Source organism: Thalassophryne amazonica, chromosome 9 (genome assembly GCF_902500255.1).
Source record: "Thalassophryne amazonica chromosome 9, fThaAma1.1, whole genome shotgun sequence".
Lineage (NCBI taxonomy): Eukaryota > Metazoa > Chordata > Actinopteri > Batrachoidiformes > Batrachoididae > Thalassophryne > Thalassophryne amazonica.
The window spans coordinates 10764974-10778564 of NC_047111.1; the positions used below are offsets into that span (position 1 = coordinate 10764974).

At 50.5% G+C, this 13591-nt stretch overlaps 1 protein-coding gene across 1 annotated transcript in view; it reads right to left on the reverse strand.

Annotated features, from left to right (window-relative positions):
• Positions 1-13591, reverse strand: part of LOC117516729 (A disintegrin and metalloproteinase with thrombospondin motifs 2-like) — a 117794-nt gene that overhangs the window by 19815 nt on the left and 84388 nt on the right. The window lies entirely within an intron of this gene.

Sequence of the window (13591 nt, forward strand, 5' to 3'; positions counted from 1 at the left end):
TGGGTGTCTCTCTCTCTCTGTGTCTGTGTGTCTCTCTCTGAGTCTGTGTGTGTCTGGGTGTCTCTCTCTCTGTGTGTCTGTGTGTCTCTCTCTGAGTCTGTGTGTGTCTGTGTCTCTCTCTGTGTGTCTGTGTGTCTCTCTCTGTGTGTCTCTGTGTCTCTCTCTGAGTCTCTGTGTGTCTGTGTGTCTCTCTCTCTGAGTCTGTGTGTCTCTCTCTGAGTCTGTGTGTGTCTGTGCGTCTCTCTCTGTGTGTCTTTGTGTCTCTCTCTCTGAGTCTGTGTGTCTCTCTCTGAGTCTCTGTGTGTTTGTGTGTCTCTCTCTCTGAGTCTGTGTGTCTCTCTCTGAGTCTGTGTGTCTCTCTCTGTGTGTCTGTGGGTGATTCTTTAACTACGGGCACTATTGGCCTTGTAAATGTAATTTCCACCACACCATTGCCTTACAATATAAAGCGCCTTGGGGCAGCTGTTTGTTGTGATTTGGCGCTATATACATGTGCTCTGATGTCACTGTTTATCTCCATAGAAACTACCCAAACAATCTTTCATACAAACTGTTTAAAGGGACATTACAGTGTTGTGGTGGAAATTACGGCAATAGTGTGGGACAACTACATTTTGTTTAAAAAAATCACAACAGTTGTATGACATTGAATACCCCAATTATGTTTTGATTATTTTACTGATATTTTATTCAGAGATATTTTAAAACATTTACGAGGGCTGTCCGTAAAGTATAGGTCCTTTTTATTTTTTTCAAAAACTATATGGATTTCATTCATATGTTTTTACGTCAGACATGCTTGAACCCTCGTGCGCGTGCATGAGTTTTTCCATGCCTGACGGTGACGTCATTTGCCTGTGAGCACTCCTTGTGGGAGGAGTCGTCCAGCCCCTCGTCGGAATTCCTTTGTCTGAGAAGTTGCTGAGAGACTGGCGCTTTGTTTGATCAAAATTTTTTCTAAACCTGTGAGGCACATCGAAGTGGACATGGTTCGAAAAAATTAAGCTGGTTTTCAGTGAAAATTTTAACAGCTGATGAGAGATTTTGAGGTGATTCTGTCGCTTTAAGGACTTTTTACGGTGCGAGATGTCGCGCAGCGCTCTCAGGCAGCGTCATCAGCCTGTTTCAAGCTTAAAACCTCCACATTTCAGGCTCTATTGATCCAGGATGTCGTGAGAGAACAGAGACGTTTCAGAAGAAGTCGGTTTCAGCATTTTATCCGGATATTCCACTGTTAAAGGAGATTTTTTTAATGAAAGACGTGCGGACGGGTCCGCGCGTCGGGACGCAGCCGACGCGGCGCGGCGGCACAGGAAAAACACCTCCGTGTTGATAACCATTTGTTAAAATCCAGTTGGCTTTTGATGGCTTTCAGTGGAGTGAGTATATGAGAAACTGTTTATCAGCTGGAGATGTTCCAACTTGTCCTCAAGGCTTCCAGCAGAGGTGTTTTTCCTGTGACGGAGCATTGCGGTGGCTGCGAGCCGACGCTGCAATCCGTCCGCACGTCTTTCATTAAAAAAATCTCCTTTAACAGTGGAATATCCGGATAAAATGCTGAAACCGACTTCTTCTGAAACTTCTCTGTTCTCTCACGACGTCCTGGATCAATAGAGCCTGAAATGTGGAGGTTTTCAGCTTGAAACAGGCTGACGACGGCGCCTGAGGGCGCTGCACAACGTCTCGCTCCGTGGGAAGTCCTTAAAGCGACAGTATCACCTCAAAATCTCTCATCAGCCGTTAAAATTTTTACCGAAAACCAGCTTAATTTTTCGAACCGTGTCCACTTCAATGTGTCTCACAGGTTTAGAAAAAATTTTGATCAAACAAAGCGCCAGTCTCTCAGCAACTTCTCAGACAAAGGAATTCCAACGAGGGGCTGGACGACTCCTCCCACAAGGAGTGCTCACAGGCGAATGACGTCACAGACAGGCGTGGAAAAACTCATGCATGCGCACGAGGGTTCAAGCATGTCTGACGTAAAAACATATGAATGAAATCCATATAGTTTTTGAAAAAAATAAAAAGGACCTATACTTTACGGACAGACCTCGTATATACACATAACTCACCCGTCCATAGGGCTCAGCTTCTACAGACGCTGAACCGACAGCTGAAAACTTATAACAGTAATTCTGTGTTAGTGGTGGGCGGGGACTGGAACTGTACGACACACCCTCTAGACAGAAACACAATCGAGCCCCACCCTAGAGTGGCTCTGCTGCTGGATAGTGTAATGAGGGAGAATGATCTGGTTGACACGTGGAGGCAGCGCCATCCGGTGGCCCAGCAGTATTCATGGGTCCGCGCTGGGAGGGGCGGTGTGAGTGCGGCCCGTCTGGACAGAATTTACACCAATCAAACTCATCGGAACAAAATAAAGAGAGCACAAATTCTTCCTACTGGATTCTCAGATCACCACTTGGTGGTGACAGAGTACTGTGTTCCAGGACGGGCTCTGCACTGCCCCTACTGGCGCTTTAATGTAAAACTCCTACAGGACAGGGCTTTTGTTCGGGCCTTTGGGGATTTTTGTGAGCAGTAGAGACTCACAAAAGAGGACTTTGGAAACATCTTGAAATGGTGGGAGGTGGGGAAGAGTCAAATTAGACAGTTTGTTCAGCAGTTTTCTGTAAACACTCACAACAGTGAGAGGGAGTGTCTGGAGCAGCTGGAGAGAGAGGGGGCAGCTCTGGAGGACAGAGTGGTTAGAGCAACAGGGGGTAGTAGTGATTGGACACATGGGAAGGGGGCGCTGAGACAGTTTATGAACAAAAGGGCCAAGAGGGCGTTGGTGAGGACCAGGATGACCAACATCACAAACATAGATGCACCAACAAGGTACTTCTTTAATTTAGAGAAGGGAACGAAGACAAACACTGACTTTATGCACGTGAGACTTGCTAATGGGGAGGTCACAGCCGACCCTTTACTCCTGACACACGAGACCATTAACTTCTATACTGAACTGTTTGGGGCCAGAAAGTGTGATGCAGATAGTCAGTGACAGATCCTGGACAGCCTTCCAGAGCTGGAGGAGTCTGAAGCAGCCGCCCTGGACTCTGCCATTACTCTGGAGGAGATGACACTGCCGTACAGGAGCTCAGTGCTTGGCGGGCCCCGGGGATTGATGGACGTCCACTAGAATTTTATAAGAAGTTTTGGACTTTGTTAGGGCCTGACATGCATAGGGTCTTCACTACAGCATTACAGCTGGGACAGCTGTTCCAGAGCAGTTTTGGCCCTTCTTCCAAAGAAAGGGAACTTAACAGATTTAAAGAACTGGAGGCCAGTCTCTCTGTTATGTGCAGACTACAAAATCCTTGTGAAAGTACTTTCCAACAGGTTGAAGAACTGTTTGGATTCAGTAATCCATTATACACAGACTTACTCTATACCTGGTCGTACAATCATGGACAGTATATTTTAGTTTTGGATATTATTGGAGTAGCAAAATTCAAAAAATTGGATATTGGACTCTTATCAATCAATCAAGAGAAAGCTTTTGACAGAGTGGACCATTGTTATCATTTTAACACCATGAGGGCATTTGGATTCCCCAGAGTTTTTACATCATGGATTGGTGCTCTTTATGCGGGGGCTACGGTGCTCCTCAGAGTCGGGGGAGGGCTGAGTCGATCCGTGGAGGTGCAAAGTGGCATCAGGCAGGGGTGTTCTCTGTCTGGGATACTTTATGTGCTGGCCATTGAGCCACTCCTACACCAGCTCAGGAGGGGGCTGAGGGGCCTGGTGGTGGAGCAGATCTCGGATCCCATTCACATATCAGTGTATGCAGATGATATTACAGCGTGCATATCATCACAGAAAGATTTGGACACTTTAGGACAAAAGTTCTCTCTGTATGAACGAGCCTGCGTGGGTGAACTGGGCCAAGTGTGAGGGTTTCCTCCTTGGTCAGTGGGACCATCAGGTGAGACTGACCCTTCCAGCAGGACTGCAATGGAGCACAGAGAGGCTCAAGTACCTGGGTGTGTTCCTGGGGAGCAACCAATTCCAAACAAAAAACTGAGAGGGCCTTGTGGAAAAGGTGAGTGTACGATTGTCTTGTGGACCTGCGTCCAGTCCCAGCTGTCTTACAGGGGAGGACTCTGGTGGTTAACACCCTGGCTGCCTCCTGTTTGTGGCATCGTTTCACCGTCCTGCAGTCTCCGGACTCTGTGGTGGTGAATATACAGAGGAAGCTGGTGGATTTTTTTCTGGGGTGGGTTCCACTGGCTAAAGGTGGCTGTTCTGCACCTGCTGGTGGATGAAGGTGGGTAGGCACTGATAGACGTCGCCAGTTGAGTGGTGGCCCTTCGCTTACATACTGTGCAGCGGCTGCTTTACGGCCCACAGCAGTTGTGGGCAGAGATGGCGGCCGTTCTCTCTTCTTCACAGAGTTGGAGGACCTGGTTATTACAGACATTTGTTTCTGATGGACCTGACTGGTGTGGAGCTCGGGGGAACAACAGGTTTTTCCCATTCTGTATTGAAACCCTGGAGCTCGGTGCTGTTATTTTCACGAGAGGAGCCATATGGATGTGCAGGAAAAGAGCCACTTTTTCACAGTCCTGTAATTAGCTGTGGCCTGTTGGAATCCCCCCAGCTGAAACAAGCGTTTGTAGAATAGAATAGAATGCCTTTTATTGTCATTATACAATGTACAACGAGATTAAAAGCCAACTCCAAAATCAGTACAGGCAAGTAAGAAGAAAAGCAGCGATATCAAAATATATATATATATATATATATATATATATATATATATATATATATATATATATATATATATACGATGTAAACATTAGAAGGTAAGGTGCATGGTCCTGGATGGTATGTATGAGGTCTATTAGAAAAGCATCCGACCTTATTATTTTTTTCAAAAACCATATGGATTTGAATCACTTGTGATTACATCAGCCAAGCTTGAACCCTCGTGCGCATGCGTGAGTTTTTCCACGGCTGTCGGTTGCGTCATTCGCCTGTGAGCAGGCTTTGAGTGAGGAGTGGTCCAGCCCCCTCGTCGTTGTTTCATTGCCAGGAAATGGCGGAATGATTTGGGCTTTTTTTCCATCAGAATTTTTTCAGAAACTGTTAGAGACTGGCAGCTGGAAACCATTAGAAAAATTTATCTGGCTTTCGGTGAAAATGTTACGGGCTTGGTAGAGAATAAGGAGTGTTACTGTCGCTTTAAGGACAGCCCCCAGCGGCTGTGGGGCGTGCCGCGCTCCGAAGCCGCCAATGACAGGCTGAACGACCATTTCATTTCTAAACGGATGGCTGTCTGGATCCGTGACCATCGTGTGCCATTTCTCTGGTTATCACAAGAGCTGGACATCAACCATTTTCCAGCAGATTTCACTTTTAACAAGAGATTTTGTCATGGAAAGCCGAGCGGAGGCTTTGCGCGTCACGATGGATTCGCTACTGGAGCGAGACAAAGCCACCTTCGTTTTGGTCTCACAGGACGACTTTGAGATGGCGTTCAGACAGCTGTCTGTGGTTTTTCTATCGAGTGATTATCTGAGAAATTGTGGATGTGCCTGGACATGCCAGAACATGTCCCGTGAGGCTTCATCACAGCGTTGCTGTGTGCCATGCAGCACCGCCGTGACGCTCGAAACCTCCGCTCCTCTTTCCATGACAAAAACTCCTGTAACAGTGGAATGTGCCGTTCATTTCCAAACTGGACGCTGTGTTTTATCTGGGACGTCATCTGACTAGCACAGGAATTGTGAAAAGACGTGGACATCAGCACTTTTTAAGCACATTGAGACAGACGTGCGGAGGAATTCTGCGTGTCGCGGCGGTGCCGCATGGTGCACAGCAACGCCGTGATGAAGCCTCACGGGACATGTTCTGGTATGTCCAGGCACATCCACAATTTCTCGGACAATCACTCGATGGAAAAACCACCGACAGCTGTCTGAACGCCATCTCAAAGCCGTCCTGTGAGACCAAAACGAAGGTGGTTTTGTCTCGCTCCAGTAGCGAATCCATCGTGACGCGCAAAGCCTCCGCTCGGCTTTCCATGACAAAATCTCTTGTTAAAAGTGAAATCTGCCGGAAAATGGTTGATGTCCAGCTCTTGTGATAACCAGAGAAATGGCACACGATGGTCACAGATCCAGACAGCCATCCGTTTAGAAATGAAATGGTCGTTCAGCCTGTTGATGGCGGCTTTGGAGCGTGGCGCGCCCCACAGCCGCTGGGGGCCGTCCTTAAAGCAACAGTAACACTCCTTATTCTCTACCAAGCCCGTAACATTTTCACCGAAAGCCAGATAAATTTTTCTAATGGTTTCCAGCTGCCAGTCTCTAACAGTTTCTGAAAAAATTCTGATGGAAAAAAAGCCCAAATCATTCCGCCATTTCCTGGCAATGAAACAACGACGAGGGGGCTGGCCCACTCCTCACTCAAAGCCAGCTCACAGGCGAATGACGCAACCGACAGGCGTGGAAAAACTCACGCATGCGCACGAGGGTTCAAACTTGTCTGACGCAATCACACGAGATTCAAATCCATATGGTTTTTGAAAAAAATAATAAGGTCGGATACTTTTCTAATAGACCTCGTAAATGCATTGCTAAACTTGGGTTTGTCTGACTATAAATGCCTTGTGTGAACTGAGTGGCTGAGTTAGAATTTTTTTTAAAAACAGGCAAATTGCTATTTTAGGGTTTTGTTTTGTTTTTAAACTGAGCAAATAATTTGTTTTAGATGTGGAATACTCCAAAGAATATTTCAATTCTGTGAACTGATCCTCATAACGTGTAAAGTGAAATCAAAATACCAGCATGGCTGCAGCTTTGAACACTGTTACAAACAGCCCCGACAGGGGTGGAAAAACTCACGCATGCGCATGAGGGTTCAAGCTTGTCTGATGCAATCACACGTGATTCAAATCCATATGGTTTTTGAAAAAAATAATAAGGTTGGATACTTTTCTAATAGACCTCGTACATTGCAGAATGTCAGATCTGGTACTGCTGGTGAGGAGCAAAAACAGTAAGATGTGGGTGCATGCACACCCAGTAACAGCAATGGTGGGAATACCACCTCCAACTCTAATCCAGAAAACTGGCACGTGCAGTAGTAATGAGTACTTATCAACAGTTTGGCGTGGAGAGCGAAGATGTCAGCTCTCCACGTATCACAAACTCAGCCTCCAGCTGCGAGCACTCACAGAACTGACTGCAAACAATACAGAAGCAAACACTGTCTGAAAAGACAAAAACAACGGCTGAGAAAGTTACCTTCACTGGTAGATGATATCTCGGCAACGAGGTGGAGATGACGTCCGGTTTTTATGGAGTGGAATGATGAAGTGAAGATGGGTGACAGCTGTCATGAGATAATGAGTGACAGCTGTCACCCCCGGCTGTGTCTGTGGCGGCAGCGCCCTCTCGTGCCTGAAGCCCGCACTTCAGGCAGGGCGCCCTCTGGTGGTGGGCCAGCAGTACCTCCTCTTCTGGTGGCCCACACAACAGGACCCCCCCCTCAACGGGCTCCTCCTGGTGCCCGACCAGGCTTATCCGGGTGACGGCGGTAGAAATCGGCCAGGAGGGCCGGATCCAGGATGAAGCTCCTCTTTACCCAGGAGCGTTCTTCGGGTCCATACCCCTCCCAGTCCACCAAATACTGGAACCCCCGGCCAATTCGATGGACGTCCAGGAGCCGGCGTACAGTCCAAGCGGGCTCCCCGTCGATGATCCGGGCAGGAGGCGGCGCCGGACCGGGAGCACAGAGGGGTGAGGTGAGGTGTGGTTTAATCCGGGAGACATGAAAAACAGGGTGGATCCGCAGTGAAGCCGGGAGCTGGAGCTTCACTGCAGCAGGACTGAGGATTTTTATGATCTTGAATGGTCCAATGAACCTGTCCATCAGTTTGGGGGAATCCACCTGCAGGGGAATGTCCTTGGTTGATAACCACACCTCCTGCCCGGGCTGGTATACAGGGGCCGGGGACCGCCGGCAGTCTGCATGGGTCTTAGCCCTCGTCCAGGCCTTCAACAAGGCAGAACGGGTGGTGCGCCACACCCGACGGCACCTCCGCAGGTGGGCCTGGACCAAGGGCACACCGACCTCTCCCTCCACCATGGGAAACAACGGGGGCTGGTACCCCAGACACACCTCAAACGGGGAGAGGCCGGTGGCAGAAGACACCTGACTGTTATGTGCATACTCGATCCAGGCCAGGTGGTTACTCCAGGCTGTCGGGTGCGCAGATGTCACACAGCGGAGAGTCTGCTCCAACTCCTGGTTGGCCCATTCTGCCTGTCCGTTCGTCTGTGGGTGGTACCCGGACGAGAGGCTCACGGTGGCCCCCAGTTCTCTGCAGAAACTCCTCCAGACTTGAGAGGAAAACTGGGGACCACGATCCGAGACTACGTCAGTTGGTATCCCATACAGACGGACGACGTGGTGGACCAGGAGGTCAGCAGTCTCCTGGGCCATTGAGAGCTTCAGGAGGGCCACGAAGTGGGCCGCCTTGGAGAATCGGTCCACTATCGTGAGGATGTTCGTCATACCCTGGGACGGCGGGAGGCCCATGACGAAATCCAGGCCGATATGGGACCAGGGGCGATGAGGCACCGGAAGCGGCTGGAGAAGTCCTTGGGTCCTCTTGTGGTCTACCTTGCCCCTGGCACAGGTGGTGCAGGCCTGGATATACTCCCGGACGTCGGCCTCCATAGACGCCCACCAGAAGCGCTGCCGGACAACTGCCACGGTCCTTCGCACCCCTGGATGACAGGAGAGCTTGGAACCGTGACAGAAATCCAAGACTGCAGCTCTGGCTTCTGGTGGGATGTACATACGGTTCTTCGGTCCAGTTCCGGGGAACAGTGACCAGCGGGCTTGTCTGGGGTTCAGCCGCTTGGCAGTCCTGATATACTCCAGGTTCCGATGATCAGTGAAAACCGTGAACGGCACAGACGCTCCCTCCAACAGGTGTCTCCACTCCTCAAGAGCCTCTTTCACCACAAGGAGTTCTCGGTTGCCGACGTCATAGTTCCGTTCAGCCGGGGTAAACCTGCGAGAAAAGTAGGCACACGGGTGAAGAACCTTATCGGTTTCTCCGCTCTGGGATAGCACGGCTCCTATCCCTGAGTCAGAGGCGTCCACTTCAACCACAAACTGGCGGCCAGGGTCGGGCTGCACCAGAACTGGTGCAGTCGAGAACCGACATTTCAACTCCCTAAACGCGGCTTCGCACCGATCCGACCAGGTGAAGGGGACTTTTGGAGAGGTCAGGGCTGTCAGGGGGTTAACTACCTGACTGTAGCCCTTAATAAACCTCCTGTAGAAATTTGCAAAGCCGAGGAACTGTTGCAGCTTCCTACGGCTTGTTGGTTGGGGCCAATCTCTCACCGCCGCAACCTTGGCCGGATCAGGGGCGACAGAGTTGGAGGAGATGATAATCCCCAGGAAGGACAAAGAGGTGCGGTGAAACTCACACTTCTCGCCCTTCACAAACAGCCGGTTCTCCAACAACTGCTGCAGGACCTGACGTACATGCTGGACATGGGTCTCAGGGTCCGGGGGAAAAAATGAGTATATCGTCCAGATATACGAAGACGAATCGGTGCAGGAAGTCCAGTAAGACGTCATTAACCAAAGCTTGGAACGTCGCGGGGGCGTTAGTGAGGCTGAACGGCATGACCAGGTACTCAAAATGACCTAACGGGGTGTTAAATGCCGTCTTCCACTCATCTCCCTTCCGGACCTGAACCAGGTGGTACGCATTCCTAAGATCCAACTTGGTGAAGATTTTGGCTCCATGCAGGGGCGTGAGCACTGAATCTAACAGGGGCAACAGGTATCGATTGCGAACCGTAATCTCATTCAGCCCCCTGTAATCAATGCATGGACGGAGTCCGCCGTCTTTCTTGCCCTCAAAAAAGAAACCTGCACCCATCGGGGAGGTGGAATTCCAGATCAGCCCGGCAGCTAATGAGTCCCGGATGTAGGTCTCCATTGATTCGCGCTCAGGTCGTGAGAGGTTGTACAGCCTGCTGGACGGGAACTCAGCACCTGGGATCAAATCAATGGCACAATCGTACGGACGGTGCGGGGGAAGGGTGAGTGCCAGATCCTTGCTGAAGACGTCAGCAAGATCGTGGTACTCAACCGGCACTGCCGTCAGATTGGGAAGGACTTTGACCTCCTCCTTAGCATGTAAACCGGGAGGAACCGAGGATCCTAAACACACCTGATGGCAGGTTTCGCTCCACTGAACCACCACCCCAGACGGCCAATCAATCCGGGGATTGTGTTTCAACATCCAAGGGAAGCCCAAAATCACGCGGGAGGTAGACGGAGTCACATAAAACTCAATCTCCTCCCGATGATTTCCAGACACCACCAGAGTTACAGGTTGTGTCTTGTGGGTGATTAAAGGGAGAAGGGTGCCATCTAGTGCCCGCACCTGCAATGGCGAAGGGAGCGCCACCAGAGGGAGCCCTACCTCCCTAGCCCATCTGCTGTCTAGCAGATTCCCTTCTGACCCCGTGTCCACCAGTGCTGGGGCTTGAAGGGTTAAATCCCCGCTCAGGATTGTAACTGGGAGTCGTGTGGAAATATGTGTATGTCCCACGTCAATGTCTTGGCCCACCCTAAGCCCAGTTTCTAGGGGCGGGCATTGGTGTTTAACCGATTGGGGCAGTCTCTTAGCTGATGCTCACTCGAGCCGCAGACAAAGCACTCCCCATGGGCCAGCCTCCTCTGTCTGTTAGGTGGTCTAAATGTGGCCCTGCTCATGTCCATAGCTTCGTCAGCAGGGGGAGCTGTAGCCACATGGAGCATTGAGGCTGTGGAGCGTGGGGAGGGTGGAACGTTTTCGGAACAGGAAGGGAGAGGGACGGCGCATGCCAGGCCACGTCCTTCGTCTCGCTCCCGACGGCGTTCCTCTAACCGATTGTCTAACTGTATAACAAGATCAATAAGCCCATCTAAATCCCGCGGTTCTTCCTTGGCTACCAGGTGCTCCTTCAGGACCGACGACAGTCCGTTTATGAAGGTGGCGCGGAGCGCAACGTTATTCCAGCCGGACCTCGCAGCCGCGATGCGGAAGTCGACTGCATATTCGGCTGCGCTCCGGCGCCCCTGTCTCATTGACAGCAGCACAGTTGACGCAGTCTCTCCTCTGTTAGGGTGATCAAAAACCCTTTTGAACTCCCTCACAAACCCAGTATAAGTGGTAAGGAGCCGTGAATTTTGCTCCCAAAGCGCCGTAACCCAAGCGTGTGCCTCACCACAAAGCAATTTAATTACATAAGCCACCTTACTGGCGTCAGACGCATACATTACGGGACGTTGTGCAAAGACGAGCGAACACTGCATGAGAAAGTCCACGCACGTCTCCACACAACCCCCGTACGGCTCTGGGGGACTTATGTATGCTTCAGGGGATGGTGGTGGGGGGTCGTTGAACGACCAGAGGAACGTCTATGTTCTGCACCAGATCAGCAGGAGGAGGAGCTGCAGCAGCGCCCTGAGCGCGCGCTTCCACCTGCGCGGTGAGAGCCTCCATCCTGCGATTAAGGATGACGTTTTGCTCAGCCATCAGATCCAGGAGGTAAAGGAGGTGAGGATTTGCTGCAACTCACCAATCACACCTCCTGCAGACGCCTGTTCACCCTGCTCTTCCATTGGTTGTTCAACAGATGGTTGACGCCCCTCGGGATCCATGACGTGGCCGAGATATCCTGTTGGGAAAGTGTAGTGACACGGACCCACAACAGGGGGCGTAAATGAAGGGACAATGAAAGAGTCGAATATGAACACTTTACTGTTGTGAAAGAGCACAACCAAAACACAGAGGAATACAGAATTTATGCAAACAGTAAATCCACAAAGGTGACGTGTGGGCAGGCTCGAGGATAGAAGATGTCTGTCCTGAGAAGAACCGGAACCACACGATTTCCTCCGCCACCGGACCTGGAGAATACTGGAGCCGCCAAGTTCCGAGTCCCCAGGTGGCCACCGTCTCCGAATGTCGGATCTGGTACTGCTGGCGAGGAGCAAAAACAGTAAGATGTGGTTGCGTGCACACCCAGTAACAGCAATGGTGGGAATACCACCTCCACCTCTAATCCAGAAAACTGGCATGTGCAGTACTAATGAGTACTTATCAACAGTTTGGCGTGGAGAGCGAAGATGTCAGCTCTCCACGTATCACAAACTCAGCCTCCAGCTGCGAGCACTCACAGAACTGACTGCAAACAATACAGAAGCAAACACTGTCTGAAAAGACAAAAACAACGGCTGAGAAAGTTACCTTCACTGGTAGATGATATCTCGGCAACGAGGTGGAGATGACGGCCGGTTTTTATGGAGTGGAATGATGAAGTGAAGATGGGTGACAGCTGTCACGAGATAATGAGTGACAGCTGTCACCCCTGGCTGTGTCCGTGGCGGCAGCGCCCTCTCGTGCCTGAAGCCCGCACTTCAGGCAGGGCGCCCTCTGGTGGTGGGCCAGCAGTACCTCCTCTTCTGGCGGCCCACACAACAGAATAAGTAAGTTATTATATACATTGTTAAAATTTATAAATATTGCACATTATGGGATGGAATGCTGCACATTATCGTCGATGTATGCGGGAATTCAGGATGGTTACCGCTTTGGGAAAGAAACTGTTTTTGAGTCTGTTTGTTCTGGTCTTAATACACCTGTAGCGCTTACCTGAGGGCATCAGTTCAAACAGTTCAAAGCCAGGGTGAGAGCTGTCTTTAGTGATGTTTAGGGCTATGCTAAGGCAGCGGGAGCTGTAAATGTCCATCAGGGAAGGGAGAGGGCAGCCAATGATCTTTTGGGCTGTCTTTATGACTCTCTGGAGCCTCTCCCTGTCTGCAGCAGTACAGCTGCCGTACCATACTGTGATGCAGTATGTCAGCAGGCTCTGAATGGATGCTCGATAGAAGGTCAGCAGCAGGTTGGAGTGTAGCTTGTGCTTCCTGAGGACTCTCAGGAAGTGTAGCCACTGCTGAGCCTTCTTGGTGACTGCTGTGATGTTCACAGACCAGGAGATATCATCGGAGATGAGGACGCCGAGAAACTTGAAGGTGTGAACCCTCTCCACACGCTCGCCATTGATGAAAAGGGGAGCTGAGTCGATGCTGTGCTTCCTGTAGTCAATGATGATTTCTTTGGTTTTCTTGGTGTTCAGTGCGAGGTTATTCTCTGAACACCAGGCTGCCAGCTTCAGGACCTCCTCTCTATAAGATGTCTCATCACCCTTAGAGATGAGTCCGACCACAGTGGTGTCATCAGCAAACTTGACGACCAGGTTGTTTTGGTGGGCTGAACTGCAGTCGTAGGTGTAGAGGCAGTATAGGAGGGGGCTCAGCACACAACCCTGTGGGGAGCTGATGCTCAGTGTGCGGGTGGAGGAGAGGTGGGGGCCAAGTCTCACAGTCTGGGGCCGGTTGGTCAGAAAGTCCTTGATCCAGGCACATGTGAGAGGGGGAAGGCCGAGAATGGCCAGTTTTGTAGGGAGAATGTCTGGGATTATTGTATTGAAGGATGAACTGTAATCCACAAAAATCATCCGAACGGAGCTCTGCTGCTGCTCCAGGTGGCTCAGAGCAG